Source organism: Oxyura jamaicensis, chromosome 15 (genome assembly GCF_011077185.1).
Source record: "Oxyura jamaicensis isolate SHBP4307 breed ruddy duck chromosome 15, BPBGC_Ojam_1.0, whole genome shotgun sequence".
NCBI classification, from domain to species: Eukaryota; Metazoa; Chordata; class Aves; order Anseriformes; family Anatidae; genus Oxyura; species Oxyura jamaicensis.
The window spans coordinates 3,976,757-3,998,846 of NC_048907.1; the positions used below are offsets into that span (position 1 = coordinate 3,976,757).

Consider the following 22,090-nt stretch of genomic DNA (forward strand, 5'->3'; position numbering starts at 1 on the left):
TGAAGACACTCTCGCAGCACATTCGACGAGGCTGATGGTTCATCCCCCAACTGATCTCCACCACTTGTCTCCAGCAGCTCCCAAGGACAAATAAAGAGCTCCTGGGACTTCTTCCCGAGCACAGTCTCCACTATCTCTCCCTGGGATCACGCTCTCAGGACTGAAACTCAAGGGTCAGAGCATGGAAAAGCACACGAGAGAAAGACAAGCGGCCAACATCAGCCACTTTTCTACACGTGATGCCCCGCTAGCAGCGAGCACAACCCACACCCAGTGGGTTAGCGAGCAGAAGCCAGCACGCAGGGCCGTGCGACAGCTGAAGGGGATCCGTACCAGCCGGGTTTTTGGCAGCTCGGCTCCCCCCTCACCTTCCCGGCGTCACCGAGGATGTCTCACTCGGTGCCTGGCAGCCACCAGGAACAGATGGGACCAGGCAGGCGAGGCCGTGGTCCTGCTGGGGGACGCCTCGTGGCTGGGACATACACGGGTAACCGCAGCCCCCCCCAAGGTGGCAGGTGAAATCGGTACACGGATGACACATAAAGGCTCAACGTAATTCGGCTCAACGTGCACCTGTCCTCCAGACAAAGCCCGCTGCTGGACGTCAGGCTGTGCCTCTCGGTGTACAAAGACGGGTCTAAATCTGCCTGTAATGGAGCTTTTCAGGCTGACTGAGCAGTAATGTTCACAAGCTGCTCCCCTCAAGGGAATACTGTATCTTCCTCACTGCATTACCCCAATCAGAAAGATCAGTGAACAGCTCAAAGGCATCGGTGGGAGAGGCACCGCTGATGCAATTCCATTTAGAATCTATCAGAATATTTTATTCCTCCCTTTGAAAGCGACAGATTGGGTATTTCCACGTCTCTTTGAAGTCTGGCAGAACAATTCACACCGGTGGACCAAGCAGCCCTTGCTCCTCGCGCCGTGCCAGGTACTGCAGGTAGGAGAAAAGTCTCTTTGAAAGCCCCCCAGAGCCACCCGAGGCAAAGCTACCTCCGTAATCAAAGCCTGGACGCCCGGCCAACAGGTACCGATTTCTCTTCATCACAGCAAGCTTTATTTCCATCACAGCATCTTTATTTTCAGAAAGCCTCCTGGAAAATGAAGCGTGGTACACCTCCCTTCCAAAAAAATCTTTCCTTGGCAAGTGCTTGGTTCCCCCTTTCTGGCAGACGCTGAAATTAAATACAGCCTCCCTGTTTATTTCCTTCTCGCTGCGGACATGCACGTCCTCGCTGAGCTCTGGCAGTAATTTGTAAGCTGGGAAAAATAAAGATTGCTTGCTCCTACATAAACCACGGCCGGTGACAAGAGGGGAAAGAGACGGGGCTGGAACATTTCTCATGTTTTATTAAGGTGTCTCTTGGGGTGCAGGAGATCAGACAAAAAGAACAAACCCGACCAATAGACCCCAACAGCAAGATCTCAGAAGGCTGCTGGGGAGATCAGCACCTTCTTGCAGCACCCAGGACCTTGTCCCACGTAGTCCAAGGCCCTGCTGATCCCCTCAGACCAAGAGGGGCAGAGGGGAGGGCTGTGCTGTTCCCGGCTGCCTCCCCACACCGTGCTCTGCTGGAGCGGCGGAGTCCACAGCGTTGTGCTTGCCAAACATACCTCCCCTGCTCTCGAGTCTGAGTGCTCAGGGAAAAAAATACAGCCTGCCCTCGCTTCATGTGCAAAAGGGGAAAATAAGCAACTCAGTCACTGCTTCCTCCAGCCCAAAGCACAAAGTGATAGGATCACGCTGATCTAATCCAGAGGGCATTCCCCTGCAGATTTTAACAGCCTTAAAGTAGGTCATGCTTGGGCCTGAATTTCTCAGCAAGCCCGTCTCTGACATATTTCTAGAGCATGTGTAGGTGCATGTGTGTTTTTCCCTCTCCCTGTAGTACCTCACCGCGTGAGGCTCATAACCAGAAACCCAAATTAGCTCAGCCACAGAAGGGAGTGAAGGCTGAGGGCTGGATTTCTGTCTGAAGCACTGACTGGATTTCTCCAGGCCAGCGACCCTCCTCTCTCACCTGTGCTGGCTGCTGGTGGCAGTTGTTAATCTTGGAGGGCATCCTTCCTGAGGCTTCCAGAGGGGTAAAGCAACATGCAGGGAGAGGAGGAAAGCACTGATGTGCCCAGAGCTAGCGCAGCTCAGAGGGAGAGCAGGAGCGTTCAGAGCAGGCCTGCCAGGCTCCATGCGAGGTCCCGCTCCTCTGTGGCACTGGACCAGCCGCTGCTCTGGGGACAACGCTGGGCAAGGCAGCTCCTCAAAGCTGTCACCAGTTCCAGGCTCACCCAGTCTGTTGCACGTTTCAAGCTGTAACAAAAAACCAGGAGGCCTTCAGGAACCCGCAGCCTGCACAACCGCAATCAGGACCGCGGGACCCCTGCCCTTCTTCACCTCCCATCACTCGGGGGAAGACAGACCCCTACAAAACAAGCAGTAATTTTGATTTGTCGGGACGTGAGAGGAACACATCCCTGCTCTCCCTTCGTTACCCCGGGACTGCTGCAAACCAAACAAAAACCCACACAGAATTGCTCTTACGACAACGCACTCGGAGCCCTTCCCATTACTTTAATTTAAGATGCTCCCAGCTGTCGCAGCGCCTGCCTCAGCCTCAGAGGACTACAAACGCAGGCTTTCTTCAGGGTCCTGGACTGTTGATGTGCAGAGCGAGGAGGAGAATTGCATTTGCTGAGGCTATGAATGATTTATCATCACACTGACTGCAAGAGGAGCGGGGTCCCAGGGCTCTCCGCACGACCGGAATCGAGCAGGCGGGCTGCATCTGCAGAGCTGTTTGTGTGCGCTCCTCAAATCATCATTAACCATCAGGACCCTCCAGAGGAGCATTTATTTCCTTGGGATTGCAAGGGAGATGGCTGCTGAGAAAACAGCTGGGCAGGATTTAGCCCCATTATATCCGTCTGTCTTGTTCCGCTCTCCCTCCCCTCCACCTCCCCGTTTAATCGGGTACAAAAATAGAGATAATAATGAAAATACAGCAAAAAAAAAGAGGGGGTGGAGGGAAGCACAGCACAGGCCAACGGCGGGTCACAGCTCTGCTCGGTGGCAGCACACAGCTGCACGGGACAGGGTTTGTACTTCCCAGCACCCCCCCCCGCCCCGGGCTTTAGGAACTCGTCCCATTCTCCCGATGATTTGTGCAGCGCCGGGAGCGCAGGTGTCATGAACAAACAACGCCGTGCCCACGGTGGCGCACAGCTTTCAGCTACGAAAATGGGCATCGAGTATTCTTAATGAAACGGGCTCGCATTTCCCGGCAGTTCTGCGTTCTCTGGAGACAGGGCGATTAAACAAATACACAGAGCAAGAGCCCGGCCTCGGCTCCATCTAAGGGAGTTTTGCCACGGGCTGAAGCGAGGCAGGAATCTCAGCGCGTGGGCTCCCACCACCAGCTGCACAGACCTCGTATAACCTAATATTGCACCTCCCTGTAAGGGTGAGATACCAGCAGCCAGCCACATTTAATACGGCACGCTGCGCCTAGGGATCAAGCGGGATGGAGCCAGGCATTAATCACCGGTTCTCCTTCCTTGGGGGGATAACGCAGACGAATCCTCCCGCTAGGAAATATTTATGAAGTAGTTTTTCAGTTCTGGACGCCGCAGACTTTTTATAGTTACTATATTCCTGTATCGTTATGCACAGAATCCTCACCTCAAAGCCAGTGCTTAAAAAAAGCGCTGCTCCCTTGAAAAACAGTCCTCCAATTAGCTGCAGCACACCACCCTGCCTCCATCCCCACAGCTCTGCATCCCGCTAATTACCCCGCAGACACTCCCTGTAACGAGGGAGATGGAAACCTGAGCGAGGAAGCAGAGGAGCAGGCCGGGTGCAAGCAGCCCTGGAGTAAACCTCCCCTTGTCACTACCTGCACACACACATGCTCGAATCATTTCCTCCTTCCTCCCCAGGCAACCTGTGGATTACACGCATGGAAGTACAGCAATTACCCTCTTCAATTACCCTAAAGACTCGGGAAGAATAATTGTTTGCAACGGAGAGCCCTCTCGCCTGCTCCCCACACAAAGCCTAACCCTTCCTCCACCGACAGCCAGCCTGCAGAAATCTGTATGCTCCGCAGGGCACGGCCAGCACCAGGCAGTCAGCTTTAATTTCCTCGCAGTCATCGATATGCAGCGGCGTGGCTCATGCAGTTTTATCTGCCACGGCCTTCGGAGGGTTCATTTCTCCTCTCCCCCCTTCCCACGCAGCCCACATATCGCAAAACACAAGCGGGAAGAGAAGGGAGCAGGGAAACTTCTCTAGAACAACCTCCACCTCCCAGGCTTGGGGCTGCGGTGCAGCACGAGCCTGGGAACGAAATCCTCGCTCCCCACAGCCCGCCGTGCTTCCAGGGCCGGTCGGGGGAGCAGCACCAGACATCAGCTGACACCGGCAATTACATCCAAATAGCAGATACAAGGTCTGTTATCGATCTGTTCCTAGAGGGAAGGACAAGCTATCCAGTAAAAAGGGGTGTCACGTTATTAAATTCTGAAAGGATAATAACCCAACACGAAGGGCACAGCTGTTACTGGTACACTTCAGGCTTCGTTTCCGAGTCTGACAGGGAGCAAAGATCAGCGGAACACTTCAGCGTTCAGAGACAGGCCTAGAAATTGCAGGAATAAATTAACATATCCATATCCAAATTACCGGGCTGCAGGGGTTGCCGAGCTGCTGGCAGGGACCGGCCTCCTGCTACCACCAGGCACCCCCCGCAGCCGCCTTTCCCTCTTGCTAGCTGGTACCGCAGTGCTCGAATGGAAAAGCAAAACACTTCGACCTCTCCTACCTCTGCAGCTTTGCCTCGGAGCAGGAGTTTTCACAGTCCCAGCCCAGAGACTGGAAAACACAGGGCTGGGACCTGTGTTTTCAACACAGACCTCGGAGAAGGTGCTCGGGAGGCCAGATCTGCCCACAGGAACCCAAGCCCGGCGTCCCGGCGAGGACAGCCAGCGCTGTGCAAAGCCTGCCTCGGTTCTGCTGGAAAAGGAACGCACGGCTAAGGTAGCAAGCGAGTCAGGGCCCTTCAACATCCGCAGCTCAAAGGAATCGGAGAGTTTAACCAAGCTGCTACTGAAAAAAAAAAAAAAAAACAGGAGAAGTTATCGATTCGTATGAGCTTGGAGTCAAGAGAGCCATAAATTATTCTGCAAGGCAACTGAGATGGCAGATTGCTTGGGCGCTTCAGTGGCACGCCACGCAGAATTACGGGCTCGGCTCATTTGGCCAGACTGTCCTACCAGCAGCAGCGATCCCTGAAACGGGCACCAGATGAGTTACGGGCCATGGCAGCTCTGCAGGGCACGCCAGGGGTTCCAGGCGGAGCCGGACAGACAGAGCCACGACAGACACATGATTTCAGAGCATACTTGGGGGATTTTCCACCCCGCTGTAGACAGCGGGTCGCTCCGTCTGCATGACCAAAGTTACAAACATAACACAACAAATTAGAAGCAAGATGTCCCCCTGCACCCCTGCCCGAACAGACTTGGCTGGGGAATCCAAGTCCCTCCAATCATCCCGAAAGGCATTCGGAAATCAAGGTGAGAAGAGCCCTACAGATACCAGCCCTCATCCCAGACATCGTAGTCTGGGCAGAAAGCCGGGACTTGGGAGCCCTGCAGCGTACCCCAGCTTCACCACAAGCCTCAGGTGCAGCCTCTGGCAACCAACCTCCAGCACTGAAACCAAGCGGCCCCTTAGGTTTGTAGTGCTCAGAGGTCCCAGGGAAAGCCGGGATCATCCCACGGTGCTGCCAGCAGAGCAGGGAGCAGCCGCATGCCCTGACGGGCTGGCAATGTCTGTGGCACCACAACCCCAGGGACCCCGGCGGTCCTGAGGGGCTGCCCCCCGAGCCAGGCCATGCGCCAGAGCCCTCGGCACTGGGGAGACTGGCGTGAAGGCAGCAGCTCGGAAACTTCTGACACGGGTAAGTCTGTATGAAATGCAGCAAGGGAAGATCAATATTTTCTTTTGTTAAGTAAATCTGGTCGCTGTGAAAACACCTGGGCAGCAGCCCAGAAGGCAGGTTTTCTGTTTACCCACACCACCAGAAGCAGAAGTGAGAAGAAAGGCAGCCGTCCTCACCCACTGCCCCGCCGCGAGCTGCGCCGGGGACCCTGCAAGTTCCACGCACGAAAGGGAAGCACAAACCTCCCCGTGCTGGCACAGAAAGAGCTGGGGGCTTCAAGAAGGGGCAGAGGGGAAAACAAACCGGTGCTATTCACCCTGCCCAAACTCCAGGGACTCGATGCGTGCCCCTAACAGCCCCTAACCCCAACGGGAGCTGCAGCACCGACACCCAGTGCCCTCCGGCCCGGCAGGCAGGCTGACGGCCCCGCAGGGGGCTCTGGTAGGCAAAGGCAGCCCCGCTGGAGTTTCAGGCGGTGCAGACCAGCACATCGATCCATTTATCGCCTGCGGGTTGCCATAGAGACCACGAGTCCTTCCCCACCACCCCCCGGACCCCCCCACCGCTTTCCAATTGATAGCCGGGTGCTGGGGAAGCTTTTGCAGCACCATGGAAATTAAATCCCCGCTGGAGGAGCGGGGCGGTCAGAGTCGGAGCTTGAGGCAGCACGTCCACCCCTCCCCAGCAGGCAAGTCCAAGCAATGAGCCTCGCGTGAAATAACCATTGCTGGCAGTAAATGGCATTAAAATGGGGTTTCAGACAGCCAGTGGGTCAGCTTCAGCCTCCAGACTTCTTCCTGGAGGCTGCAGGGAAAGTCACCCCTGGGCCCGCAGAAGTCACACAAGCCACAGACTTTTGGGGCAGAGAGGCCAGCCCCAAGGACATCCCCAAATCCCACCCTTCAGACATGACTTCTCCCATCCCGCTCCCAGGAAGGAAGGGAAATCCCTCACATACCTCTGAGGCAGATTGCTCAGGGCAGGGACCGTGTCCCAGCGCGGTGCACAGCAGCACACCTCCCACACCTAAGCAGCCCAAGGCCCCACCACCACAAAGTACTGCAGGTGCTTAACCAGCCTAGCAGCACCGCTTATCAGCACAAGGCACTGTGCTCTTTCCTTTCTCCCACCTCGCTTGGGGTAGAGAAACACAATCAAGGCATACGGGGAAAAGATCTTCAAATCCCAAGGCCGTGGGTTTGGCCTTTAACTCCACGCACTGCCTCATGAGCGGGTCGCCTGCTCACACGTCAGAGGAGCTGCCCCGCAGGCACTGCGCTCCTCAGCCCTTCACACTCTGCACAGAAGTGTAAAAACACGCTGCTGGCTTCACCCACGGCCCCACAGGGGCCTGAGGACACCACACGAGATGAACCCAATACCACGCACAGGACACAGCCGGTGCCCGCAGCCCCGCAGCCAGGCCCGAGTCCAGGCCGTGGGGCAGGCGGCCGGGCCGAGGCGGCTGCAGGCCTCGAGGGAAACTGGAGAAGCGTGGTGTCAGTACTGTACGTGCCCGGAGCCAGAAAGCTGGGCGAGGGCTGCGTGGCATTTCCTGAAGGTTCCCTCTAATGAGCGCTGTCAGCCCGCCAGCCCCGCGGAGCCCTTCCGTGGGAAGCTGCCCGGCCCTCGGTGCCACTGTCACAGGCTGTGACAGCGGGAGCAGCAGGAATCAAATTCCTCCCACGCAGCGCAGAGGCAAGGGCAGGACATCCAGACAAGTAAATCCACCCAAATCTGGTAGAGCTGAAGGGGAGAAACCGCCCGGGAGCAGCGCAGAGCTCCCACGGCATGCGAGCGGCTGCCTCACCTCTCTGTCCCCAAGCACCAGCTCCTTGTTCCACCCCGACCCACAGCAATCGCTCAGCAGAGCGAAAGCGCAGCAGCAGACATCTGGCTGCACTCAGTTACTGGCGACGTTATCCCACCCTCCTCACCTCTTTGCTTCTGCCAGTTCCCTGGGAACACAGCCGTCATCTTTACCTATTCCCAGGCCATTTCTGGTTCTCAGGGTCAAGTTTTAGAGACTCATCCCACACCCAGAGCCCACCCAAAGCATCTGCTCTCCGAGCAGGCTGCTGCTTTCTGTTCCTCACGTGCCTTGCCAAGCTCAGAACGACGCAGGAGCTTGTGACCTGCCCCAGCCTCCAGCTTGGAGGCAACACTTCCCAGCAAAAGCAGCAAATCCCCAAGCTCTCTCGCCAAGCCTCCGCAGCCTTCCCCTTCCCGCCGCTCCCGCAGAACACAGAACTGAAGGTAGCTGGAGGCCAGCAGTACCTGGGAAGTACGTGCCAGAAAGCAGAAAACGCGGCAACTGCCACAGGGAAGGAACTCGAGAGATCTGTCATTTCAGGGGGGAGGAAAAAAAGCCATGTTCAAGGCCTCCTCGGTTACGTAAACTTCATTTCCATGTCTTTTATCACTGATAAGATAAGCCATTGCTCAAGTTCAAGTTCTGTATCAAGTAAACCATGATAATCCTCTTAGGAATTCCCCATGCCCCAGCTTGAACAGACCTGCAGAAAAGAGCTTAAGGGGTTGCCTTCAGCTTAAAAAAGAAACACACACAAGCATGCAGCCACACACTTATTTATAACACAGGCAAATCGGGGCCCGGTATAGAACAGGAAAGGCTTACACGGGGCTGCCTGAATAAAGGGATCTACTTCTGCCCCAGTTCATCAAGGCTACGAGCCCCTGCTTGGTCACGCACCACGCAGTCAGCCACAAAGAAAGTCGCCCTTCCGAGAAGGATTTCTTGCAACGAGGACCTGGAGGATCAGATCCCGAGAAGCAATTAAAGTGATTCACGACCAGCCCCACGCACTTTGTGCCGGATTACGCCAACAAGAGTTTTCCAGGCTGCTGTATTTTTTATTTCTTATTACAAGAGAGGATGGTTTTACCTCATCTGAAGCCTGTGGAGCATTACAGCGATTTCACGTAATTACCCCCCTGCTTCAGGTGTAAGATCTGACCTCGCCAAGACCACCCCCTCCTGTTGTACCCCTGTATCGTACCGTCGGGGCATCCAGATGTGAGCCATCGCCTGCATTTGTTAGCCTGTAATCTGACCCAATCTAGCAACTGGCTATTCTTACTAACCACTTAGCTATGCACTTGCACACACTGCACCCGAACACAAAAGGCCACTTCATAAACTGCTGATTGCGAGATAGATGACAGAAATAAACAAACTCTTGTCCTCTGCTGCTGCACACCATCAGGATGCAAATCACCTGGGCCAGCAGTTTTATCACGGCATCTTCCAGGCGACTGCCCGAGCCCACGGGCAGCCAGGGCCAACTTTTGAAGCCTAACGCTTTGCTTTACGGGGATAGCTCGACTTCACGGGGCCACCCCTGGCCACCCCCAGGCAGTTCAGTGATGTGCAGCCACAGACCAGGAGGGCACAGCCTTGCACGACCGTGGCAGCCACAAGAGCAAGACACAAGGCAGAGGTATCTGGAATCTGGACTTAAAATGAAAGCTTTTTTCCAGCCTATCTACTTCCCTCAGGCAGCCCAACGGGCTCAGGTACCCACAACTGCTTCTTACTCATTTCCAGCTAGCAAAACTTTCATCCCTCCAACCCCTGAAAGAAAAACTGCCTTCCCCACCAGGTCTTCCTCAAACGTGCCTGGGTATTTTATAACACAAACTAAGAACACAGCACATGGAACCAAACACCTCTCTCGTCCCCACCAGCAACTTCAGGATCCTTCAGCGTTGACTGACAATCCACAAAACCGTGGCAAAGGTTGTTTTCAAATCAGCTGCCGGAAAAGCTCTTCCAAGATAGCAGCTGAATTCAAATCACACAGCAATTATAGCTCAGGGGGATTTCTAGGTTTTTCTTTCAAGAAACCTATCTGAAAACAAAACAAAAGAAGAAAAAAACTGCTTTAAATCTCATTAAAAGATTTCAAAGTGTGTCGCAAGCACGCCACATTTTCCACCGAGGCAAGCAGGAACAAATCCAACTATCTCCACCCCAGCCAAAGAGGTTTTGTCCTTTAAACCCTTGCTGCGTGCCCCCTTTTTCACAGAGGAGCAGGATACAGCAGGGTCCCCAGCCGCTACAGACCTCTCGGCATCACGCTCGCCGCTCCGTCCCACACCGTTCCCACCCGGTGAGGTTTTCCACGCCGCCCTCCTTTGGTTTTCGCCCCTTGCCTCAAGGCCGCATGCAGATGACCGTGCTTTTTCTGAAGCCGGTGCCAATGAGGCCGCTGCATTCGTTATCCGGGAGGATAATGACAGAGTGCAATTCAGTCAACAGCAAATCCTCCCCGGGGAGATGCCCTCTGACCTCTCCCGAGCTCGGGGATGAAAGTAGACAGCCAGATCTCAGACAGGCGGCAGAGCTGAGTGAATAATTCCTAATGAAGCCTTTCATCTCCCCTTTTGTTTTGGGGCGGGGGGAACGGAGGGAAGCGGAGGGAAATGGTTTGGCACTATCCACCAGCAGAAAATCATTTTCCAGGGTTACTCCAAATCACTGTCAGCCGCGGCACATTTTTCACGGGCTCGGCTCGGTACGCGGCGGGCGAGCTGCTCCCTGCGGGCGGCCGGGTCCGGAGGGGGAGAGCCGAGCAGAGCAGCGCTCGAGCAGATTTTTATCCCCAACAAAAAGCAGCAGTTCTCCATTCTCCTGCGCGAATTCAGCGGCAGGATCAAGTCCTGCAGCATCTCCTGAGCGTCCCACAGAGGTTTGAAGGGAAGTAAGGATTGAAAACAGTGGCAGAACGAGGAGACCTCTGAGCTGCTTCACAAGCTTTTGGTCACCCACACGGCACCAGGCCCATGGGTCTCCATCTGTGCAGCAGTACCAGTTGTAGGCGCACACTCTTCATCCCCATCTCTCAGTCAGGCCTGAAATCAGCCACGTCTGAAGCAGTCGCTTCCACCCAGCTGCTGCTACACTCAGATCTGCCCTCGGCAGCACCAGTATTTCACACCGCAAGCAGAAACTACCCGGAAGGCCCACGGCCCCGGGACGCTCCCTACCCTCTTCCGAGGCAAACGAACCAGCGTGAACCCATGTGCTCAAATCAAGCTTGGCGAGGGTATTTATAAAGATGCCAGACCCCAGAGGTAACGATGACAATCTCTTCCCCAGTTAGACCCAACTCCAGCCCCGGGCTCTCTCAAAGCCCCCTGCTATCTCGCACGCCGCTCGGGACATCACGCGCGGCCGCGCAGGGAGCAGCCGGCATCCCCTCCAGGTGTCCAGCGCACGGGGGCCGCGATGCCAGCGATTAGGCAGAGCTTCAAAGGAAGGGAAACAAGAGTCCTAGTCAATGACTGACCAGAGGAACGGCTCAGGCTGCTCTCATGTGCTCCTTTCTCAGCACATTTGTTTGCCAGGCTGCCCGAGAGGCTCCCAAGGGTCAAACCCAAGGAGCCGCGGGGTCAGCAACTGCACAGCGATGGCAGCTCCGCCGAAACAAACACAAAATCCCGAAACTGCCGGCAAGAAGTTCCCAGCCTTTACAATTAAAACTAAAGAGACGTGGATATGCAAATCCTTTAAGCTCAAACATGCCAGAGGCAGCATCTAGAAAAATAATAAAGAAAACCACACGTGATTGCTGGAGATCAGAGGTTAACAATATTTAGTGATCCGCCGCACATTCTGACCGGCTCGCAGTGCCTGTGGAAAGCAAAACCGTGCTTTCAGGCTATTTTGAGAAGCACTCACAAGGTTTATCCCAGAAACTGCTCTCTGCCTACTCGGATTTCTCAACCGAACCGATCACATGGCGCTCCGACGGCCTGCCGAAGACACTTGAGAATAGCAGTGCTGCCTGCCGCTCCCCGCCTGCCACAGCGCGGCTCTTAATTGAGGCTGAACTCCTTTAGCCCCTGCTGCAGTCTGCAGCTCCGATCACTGAAATAATAATTAAACCCAGGAGAAACAGTCCAAAGCAGCGATGCCCTTAACTAGCGCGTAAAGACGGGGAGACCTGACGACGTGCGCAGACACCTCCAGGACATGCTGTTTTGTTTCCAGCCTGCGGATCTGCCTGGATTTCGGATCTGCCTGGATTTTAACGGCGACGTCAGCACAGCAGGGATCTCGCAGTGCGGCACAGAGACAGAGGAGATGCAGGAAAGCGTTCTTAAAACTTGCTTTCACCTTGCCAAGAGCAAGGAGGAAATCACAGCGGGTTTTACCCGCTTCAGGACTTTCCTCCTCTAATTCCTGGGAACGTGGCAGCTGATGACCACCTAGGGGGGCGTTCAGAGCAAGGCACATGGTCCTGCACCAGTGCAGCTCGGGCACGCGCCCCAGCTCACGGGGTCCTAGGAAAGAAACCTGCTGCAGAGAGCACGCTGAGAAGGGCTGCGAAGGCTGGCGGTGCATCAGACAGCACTGCCCTGAAATCCAAGGGGAGAGACTCAGCCTGGAAACTGCTCGTCGTTAGGTTAATTAGTCGAGGTTGCTGTAACCAAGTCTGTTACCAAAGCCACGGTGCCCGGAGAGGAACGCTTCACACGGGTGTCCCTGCTTGGGACCGGGGGCTGCCGGCCCTTGCCACTGCACAAACACCGCTCGCAGGAAGGCTCCTGGCCACAGATCACACGGCTGCTAAAAATAGTGCTGGAGAGCAAACAGGTTAATGGCACGGCGAGAAAACGCATTCACACACGGAAATAAACAGAACCCATGCGAGATCTGCCCCCCAGCCCGCCCTGCGTGTGTGTGAACAACCAAAGAGATGCTGGGTGCTCGTAAAAAACCAACCCCTGCCGTCCAAGTGACCGAGCTGCCCGCCTCCCCGCACACCCTGCACACCCAGCCAAATCTCTTTCATCTGCTCCGGTGCCTGGAAAAAGTCCAGAGTTAGAGCATTTCCCCAAACAAGCACATATTTTAAGTGTCGTTAGCTACACTCTGCCCTTTTATGATCAACATCGTTTCAGTTGCTCACAGATCTGCGCCGCAACACGCGTTTATCCCTGAGCTCGAGGCACGCCAGCACAACCCCACTGCTCACAGAGGAGAACGGCAGATTCAGGGAAGTGGGAGAGAAACGGCGGTTTGCAGTTCAACCAAGCTCCTCCAGCAGCGGGAAAAGGACCCTTCCCTCTCCCATCTTCTGCTCACCCAGCGCCTAACTGGGCCACTGCTGGTCAAAAACAGCTGGGGGGAGAGGTGTAACGAGAGGGACACGGTGATGAGCAGCAAAGTGGAGAACTCAGCCCTACAGCGCTAGCTGCCATAGCCCTGAAATTTATCCCAAAATCGGCAAAAAGCACTGGAAAAAGTCAAAAAGCTCAGCCTTGCTTGACGGACAGCCCCAAACCCATTAAGGAACGCGACTCAGCGCCACCTTTCCCAGCAGGTTAATGTTAAGCTGCTACTTTTTTTTCTTCCCCTCTTGCAGATGCCTTAATTGCTTGCCTAATACAGATTTTGCTGCTATGCTTATCGCAAGGCTCCGAGCCGGCCGTGTGACGAGGGTGCCGAGCGCAGAGCAGACCCATTTGTCTCCGTAACTAATTGTTCTGACTTCTCCACGTACACACCAAATTGACTTGGCAAGACTGCAAGGCAAAGCTGCTGTATTTATTTAGGCATTTCTTCTGCTTCGCACAGCAAGGCTGCAATCTGGGCTCCCAGGCCAAGACACCACGGGCGTCTTTATCACATTTATGCAAAACCGGATCGACCGAAGGAAGGATCAGGCCCCAGGTTAGCAACATTCCTGGGCACGTCCTTTACACCAGGTATTTTAGCCCCGGTTACCTGACTAAGACTTAGCTGGCGAAGCGCTCCAAGTTCACGAAGACGAGCGTGAACACCCTTACTCCTGGTTGGAGCCTCTCTACCCTGGGGAGCTGCCTCCGCACGGCATCCAAGGCGTGCAGCCTCGCCGATCCCAGCGCAGGGAGCGCCCGCGTTAGCCAGGCACGTCCGACCCCGGGTAACGCGGGGCCGCCGTCGTGCACGGACACGTTCTTTCCGGAACAGCCCCGTGCCTGCGGCCAGGGGTCTGCCTCCGCACCCGCCTTCCAACTCCGCCAAAAGGTTCAAGGTGTTTCCGCATGAAACAAGGAACTAGAGCGAGGCGAGCACAACAAGGCATTGTGCGGGGAGCAAAACCTCCTGCAGAGAAATCCACAGGCTTTTAGAAAGCACGACTGGACAAAATGGGGCGGGGGGAATGCCACCGACAGAACTTAAAGTTCTTGTCCTGTTGGAACGGAACTGATAGCAAAACTCACGTGGTGGGACGCAGGAGCAACCAGAGGGCTTGCACACCTGTGTCTGGCTCCGCAGCACGACTCTGGGCAAAGCAAACTCCCCATTTCCCAGCTTTAAGGACATCCACAAAGCGTTCTGGGTTGCAGGAACACCGGTCTCGATGGAGACGCAAGCCTTAGCTTCCCGCAGCGAGAGACAACAACAAAAACACAAGCCTTAAGGTATGCGCTTAGGTCTCTCTACTTTTGTTTCATAATGCTGGAGAAAACCCCAAATCCTGCAGCACTTAACCCATCACCACGCAGCCCCCAGGAACACTGCAGGCAGCTGGCTGGGTGCTGGACCAAAACCGCAGCAGCTCTTTATGTGCTCTCTAATCCCTGCACCTTGAGCCCCAAAAACACCGAAAATCTAACGACAAAACATTTTTCAGCAGCAACCCATCAAGACAGCAAAACAAAGCCAAGACTAAAACCTACAAACGAAGGAAAAAAAAAAAAACAGAGAAAGCAGCAAAAAAGGCTGGCTGACACCTCCTGTACGTGCTGTCAGCAGGATCACCTACTCCGAGAACAAGGACGCAGCGCGATGCTCGGTGCATCTAACACATGACAGCCGCTCCACGGCCCCAGCGCCGGAGTCGCACAAAGCCCTGTGAGCGCCCATCGCCTCGCAGCTCAGTAACAAACAACCACTTACGCTCGCTCAGAGCACTCCAAGGCCATACGCTGCCCCCCCGGTCAGATTTTTGGCTCTTGACCTCCTCTCAAGCATCCACGCGGGGCGCGGAGAAGCCTTCCACCCTGCCACCAGTCACGCTCGGCAGCTCCAGCCGCAAGCGTGCAGCTGAGCCAGCAGCACAGGGGAAGCGCAAAAACATCTCGAAGGCAGCCCGGGGTGGCCACCAGGTCTGCAGAGCACGTACAGAGGCACCACCACCAGCCCCAGCACGCAGCCAGCCTCCAGCATGGGCACACAGGGCCACCTCCTCGGCACCCTCCAAGTGAGTTAGTTAAGGCTAGACGAGTTAGTTAAAGACTAGAAAGCCTCAAGGAAGAATACTGACGGCTTTTTCCACTGCCAGTTCAGAGTTTTTTTTTCCCCCAAAACACTGGAGACACAGATTCCCCTAACGCAGACTTTGCTGCGTTTTATTTCTTCGACGGTTTTTAATCACCTCTGGTCTAGCATTTGGAAATTATTATTCACACAGACAACAGGAGCAAGGCTGCAGGGAAACACGAATTGCACTGGGCTGCCTGTTTTTGTCTGTGGACACCACCTCACGTATTACCAAATCAAAACAAGGCGGCCAACTTCAGCATGAGGGGGGAAATGAAAGGGCAGACGGGTGACCTAGAAATGAAGCGGAGACTTTGGCATGAGCTCGAAACTGCAGCAGAGGCAGAAAGAGGCAGAGAGCTTTCCAGGCTCCATTTTGAAAGCAGCTACCAAATGGAATTACGGGACACGGTACCTGCAGAAAACAAGGGCAACGCGTGATCGAGGAGGTCCTCCCAAAGGGCAGGAGTCCCCCCCCTTCAAAGAGAAGGAAGCCTTGTGCCAAAGCAGAAGGGACGCAGTTATTTAAAGCCCCGCTGCAGGAACCCCCCCGCGAGCAAACGACTAGAGAAACTTCCCCCGCACACAGCTCTGATAGCAAACACCACGGCTGCTCCACGCCCAAGATTTACATACCACACGAGATCACGGAACGCATGACTGTAATGGCAAGGGCTTGGCGAGGCAGTAGCCGAAGCTGTAGGGCTTCGAGCAGCGGCTGAGGAATGCTGCAGTCACACGTCTCGCAGCGCGGATCCAACACAAACTCACCCTGCCAGTTATAATTGGTTCGAGGAGGGTGTTAACGAGGTACCTCTGCTCCAGCAAGTTTCAGGCTCCGTCAGGTAGCGTCCGCAGTGCTGGCACAGAACCGACGCAGGCTGTGCATCGCCCCCCGGCAGGTCCGACAGGGGAGGCTACCACCTGCTTGTGGTCCGGGCTGGACGCTGGCATACCACTGGGTGGCCCGGGGTAAATCGCTGGGGATTCGCAGCCTTAAAACCAGCTCCTTGCAACATCAGGCCAAAGAGATGACAAGAGCTGGGCGGTAAACACTTGTCCAGGTCTGCACAGTGCTTATCCTATACAGGCCAGGTGCTGCACCGATAAACCACGCGCTAACTGGAGCTCCAGCACTGCGAGCGCACCTCCTGGGAGCCTGCAGAGCCCCAGGACTGAGCTATTTACCCAGTGACCACGTACCACACCGCTGAGACCCGGTCCTGTAGGAACATAGCTGCTGGGGTCATTTCACGTGGTTTTAAAACGTTTTCCTAAGGAAAGCCAACTTCCCCTTGTTTGCTGCAGCCTGTGAGAAGCCCACGCATCCTGCGGCAGAGAGGAAGACATCCTCCACCTCCAGGGCCGTGGGGATTCTCGGGGAGCCACTTGTGCCATCCCAGACACCCAGACGCTCTCCCCTACCGAAATCCACGGCGACATGCCCCGAGGAGGATGAAACCTGCCTGCCCGGGGGAACACGAGTCCCTGGGGACCGAGCACAGACGATGGGATGATCTCCATCGGGAACCTTCCCAACCCCTGTCATCGTCCACCCACGGGGCTGACACATTTCTTTCATTTTGCCTTCCTTAGATGTAAAGACAGGGCAGAAATGAAGGCTCACAACACGAACCGCCCTTCTGCCCGAACACGCACAGAACCGACGTTAGCTGCCTCGCTCACGGAGCCGGCGGAAAGCGTCCAGATCATGGCGCTGAGCACCAGCCCGGAGCCTGCAGAAAGCAGGACTTACGAGACGTAGAAGCCCCCGAAGCCACACGACAGATGGACACGCCGCCGGAGAGCTCCTGCAGGCTGCCTGCACATGCGGGTCAAAGCACGGCCGGGCGGTAAGGGTTAACGCCCCGGTTTTGGGGCCAAAACCTTGCTTCTGGGCACCGCCACAAGGTCCGGCGTTACACCGGGGAAACAATGCTAAATAAAGGTTACGCTGAGTGGTATTATGTAAATAATTCCCGTCCACAATGAAAGGATAAACCTAGACTGCCTGGTTAGTTATTAACTCGGGAGCCAGCGCCGCGGAGAGGAAATCCTGCCGGCTCTCCCTCCCTCGACATATGTACTGGAGGGCTGCAGATGGGCCTGCAGCTCCCCGAGACAATACCCACAACATCCCCTGCCTCCCCAGGCGCTGGCACTCTCCCCTGGAGCACTTCCCACCGGAGGAAGCCATGTCAGCCCCACCACATTGTCTCCTCCGAGGGCAGCCTGCTCGTCCTGAATCCTGCCGCTGCCCCGGCTGCGTTCAGGGCCCTTCCTCCTCCTCCTGCACACCGAGGGCTGCCTGCCCTGACGGGAACACGCTCCTCGCCACGTCCCTCCACGTGAAGCCGGGCCCAGCCCTTCCCTTCCCTTCCCCCTGTAGGCTGAACCTGCTGGAGTTTGCCTTGCCTGCACCATTTCTCCTGCCCAGAATAACTCACTCAACCTTTCTGTTGCCTCCCCCCGCCCCCCCCAGCAACCTCCCTCCAGCCTTGGCCTCACGACTGAATGCTTCATGTTTGTCATACAATTTTAAATCTGTCAGCAATTCATCCATCTGCTGCCTCCTGGGTTTGTAATGCTGCGAGCGGCTCCGGGATACAGCCTTGCATAAAGCTCTCCATGGAAAATGAAGCTGTATCTCATTCAGAAACGGAACCAGCTTGGAGATCATTTCTTTCCAAGGTGTTGGGCTGTTTCAAAGGCTGGCTTCTTCCCTGCAGCTAGCAGAAAGGCAGCGATGCTATCCGCTCTAAAATAAACATTATGGGAGCGGCGATAAGGGGAAATATTTCAGCTGACTAAGAGCAACGCGGGTTCAAATCCAAGCGTAAGCTGATATTGCTTGTAATTTGCTCCCAAGCCAAAAACACAGACCGGGAGTGAAAAAAAAATGGATGGCATTAACCAACGAGCAGCACACTCAGCGACTCTGCACAACTTCGGCATTTTCATTTGCATTAGTTTTTGTTTTTTTTTAACTAACCTTCAGTTTCACGGATCATAAAGTTAATTTGGAGCGCACTTCCCTTCCCTGTAACTACACAAAGCTGCCATCCTTTACGTTTGCTCCGTGCTCCGGAGCTTCAGAGCAGTCAGGGGCATTCCCCACGCCACCCGCGGGCACGCAGCCGCAGCCCGCGTTGCTCACCCCGTCCCGCAGCCCTCACACCAGGGCGGTAACCGCAGCCCCTCCGCATCCATCCTGGCCACGTCTCCTCCAGCACCGGTCACCTCTCCCCTGCAGGCTCCTCTTGGACACCTCCAAGCCCAACTCGGACCCCCGGCCGGGTGACCACAGCCCCTCCTGGGGCATGCTCCTGGCCTTTAGTAAGTGACAGCCCGTGCCCCCGAGGCTTGCTGGTGGCCTCGGGAAGAAGGGAAGTGACAAGAGGGGAGGGCAGGGGACTGGGGGCACAACCCAGATTTCTCAACTCCCCAAACAGTCCCGCTGCGTGTGGGACCAGGGCTCACTTCCCAAATCTGCCAAATCACGCATTTCCTTTGCTGTTCTGCCCTCCCTCCCTTCCCAGCAGCTCCCCCTCTCGCTTGGACCAGGCTCTGGGGGCACTTTGACGCCCTCTGGTCCAGAGGTGTGGCCAGAGGTCCGGCTTCCCTCTTCAGCCGTCTTCTCAGGAAGCATCTCTAGTCACGCTCATTAAATGAGACCCGTTTCCATTTTCTTCCATGACACAAAAATCCGACCCTCAGGCGCCACAGGCTAAATCCGAGACCTTGCCACGTGTGTTCCATGACGAGCCCAGCCACGAGGAGCAATTCTCCACTGCTCTGACACGTCAACACGCAGCAAGGACCCCAATCAAAGCCACACCAAAGCCTATGTCACGGCATCCTAGAGGAGAACCCGTGACCTCACGATGCCTAAATCCTTCAGCAGGCACGAAAGCCTCACTCCGCCAGCGATCACAGCGGCGACTGGGTGCTGCTGCACCTCGCTCCTAGCGCCAGAGCCGACCCTGCTCGCTGCTGAAGTCTCTCAGCGAGGACTGAAGCGCGGTGCAGCTCACCGAAGTGCCGCTGCACGAAGAAAACCGTCCTTCAAGCACCCATTGCCCTGGATTCCCATCCTCATCTACCCCTGCACATGGCCCACGGCCTGCGCTTGGTGGATCGCTGCTCACGGCCACAAAACCCAGGAGAATCAGCCCCTCACCGCTTGCCAGGAACCCTTGTGGCGAGGGCAGAGTGCTTGTGGGGCAGAGACTTCTCTTCACCAGCAAAACAGTTCAAAACATTGAACCACACGCCACCTCTCTGGCCTCGATTTTTGGACAAGTCCCTAGATCTGGTCAGAATGAGCCACCAGGTCAGGGACAGGTAGCACTGCACCTCTCAAACCCAACACCCCTTTGCCACTGCTCAGAATCATCTGCCCAAAGCCCACTCCAGAAAATTTACCCGTTTAATCCTCCTTTCCTACCCACTTGTGTCAAACTGGGAGATCACAACTTTCCTCCCTTCCCAAGAGCCAGGAGATGACGCTCACACACGTAGGTTTCGGCTGACTTGACGTGGGCTCCTCCCACGACGACCCACCTGTGTCCAGGACCACGTATTTCGGCAGAGGGACGTCCCCGGGTCACCACCAACCAAACCAGCAGCAGGAGGAATGCTGGAAGGCATCAGAGGGACACATAACGCACGAGCACGTCACAAAACACGAGGACATCTGCTCCGACCAATTCCAGCCAGCGCAGCCCGGAGCTGCTGCGGGGACGAGCCGGGCAGCTCTGTGATTACCACGTGTCGCTATCGGCACAGCTGCACGCGTGCCTTCATCGCCGATCATAACAGAACCGCCTTCACCAGACTGGGTCTCGTAATTACAAGACACGAACACGGCTGAACCAACCCCCCTTCGGATCTGGCGCGGGACGGCTCCGGGGACGGGTACAACCCTCCACTCGAGGCAGCTTGGTCCAAATCCAGCCGCAGCCGTTAGCAACAAAAGGTATTGCCAAGCAGCAGCTGTTTGGTGGCTTGCGTGAAGCAAGTTTATGGTTTCAGTCCAGATCTTGTCGTGAAGAAACGCCCGTCACCTCCCTGGCACCCAAGGTGTGAAGCCAGAAGCATCCACCCTCCTCTCCAGCGTGGGAGCCCCGCCGCGGGAGGCGTTCCTGCACGGAGCTCCGCAGCAGGCCCTGACCTCTGCAGGGCTTTCAGAACCAGGTACGTTTTGCAACTTGGCAGAAACACACAGCTAAATAACAGAAACCACCACCCACATAAAGCCAGCAGAACAAAGTACCAGTGTTTTCCTGCCCCAGACGTGCATGCCCCATCTCCTCTCCCGCACCAAAAATAGCTTCTACTTTTTCCCTTTTGGCAACAACAAAGTCGGGTTTGAGTGCATTTGCTTTCAATAAACTAAATGCGTTTTGCAAGAGTATCTCTCATACTGAAACTTACCCAATTCAAGTTATAAAATCTTGTCACACGCAGAACTTCCCTTCCCTCCCGTGGCACCTCGGGACTCGGACTGCAAGCTCCTCGCATGCCTTGCTTTCTGCCCACCCCCCCCCCACGAGGCACGGCCTCGGAGCACCACGGAGCCAGGACGGCAGAGCTGAGCCCCAAAGTCACCAAATGCCTCAGCGGTGAAATTCAGAGCATTAAGCACAACTTCACAAAAGCCATCCAGAAGTTTTGTCGCCACTTTGACAGGAGTTGGAAATCCTAACCCAGCTGTCCCAACTCACTTTCCTTCCCTTTATGAATTATCACCGTCAAACCATCTCTTTAAAATCGCACAGCAAACCTTAACCTTGCTGATAAAGCCTCAGCCAAACGCAGAAACTCTCACCCCACGCAGCCCAGGAACACCACTGGAACAACATCACCTCCAAAGTCAGATTAAAAACACCGGATTCAGCAAAAACCCCGCCGTCTTCAGGCGCTCGAAGCCCCAACCTTTGCTTTGTGAGAATACCGAGGGAGAGGTCGCAGGAGAGTTCAAACCATAAACGCCTGCGAGCCGAGAGGGCGGCGTGAGGAAATACCCGCTGCACAGATCACCTCCAGCGCCACGGCCCTCCAGGGCAAATTCTTGAGCTGACCCAAAACACAGAGTTCAGGGAGCAGACCCAGCCAGGCGCAGGCCGGGGCATCCAGAGGGTTTGAAGCAGCGGGAGGCAGGGGGGGGTTCAGAGGGGTCAGCACTGCCCATGGGGGGGGGGTTCAAAGGGGTCAGCACTGCCCCAAGCCCCCAGCCTTCGGGCTCTGCGGCCCCGGTGGCTCTGGCAGCAGCCCACATGGCAGGCAGCTGCCCGCACCCACCCCTTTGTGCATCGCCGGGGCACGGGAGCAGCAGGAGAAGCGGGAACGGGAAATTATGAGAATCTGCAGGGAAAAAAAACATCGCTCCGGAGGCTGCAGCTGGGAGAGAAGCGTACACTTGTTGCCTGCAGACAGCGGCAGACCGGCCCTGTTTACCCACCGTCAATATTTACACGGGAACCACCGAACGCCGCATCTCCGGCTAAGTCAGCTCTGGAGTTTGCAGCTCCCCACGATTAGGGGCTCGGGGCTGTCCCTCGCCACCAAGGGACCCGTTTTGGGGTCAACCTCACCGTTTTGGGGGGCAGCAGGGAGAGCCTCGCCTGGGGCTGGACTCCCCGCTCGGCGCCGAGCAGCGCCTCCGCTGCAGATTCATTTCCCTGGGCTCTCACGGCGAGCGTGAAACCACCGGCTTCAAATATGCGTGTCGGGCGAGAGCCCGAAAAAATAAAGCAGAATTGAAAGGGATTTTTTGAAAAAAAAGAAGAGAAAAACAGCCAAAAAAGCACCGCCACGCTGCGGGTAAGGGGGGGGGGGAGAGGAGGCTGCCCGTCCCCAGAGCCCCCCC

At 55.8% G+C, this 22,090-nt stretch overlaps 1 protein-coding gene across 13 annotated transcripts in view; it reads right to left on the reverse strand.

The window, feature by feature from the left end:
- Positions 1-22,090, reverse strand: part of NCOR2 (nuclear receptor corepressor 2) — a 230,811-nt gene that overhangs the window by 208,180 nt on the left and 541 nt on the right. The gene's annotated exons all lie outside the window — the stretch shown is intronic.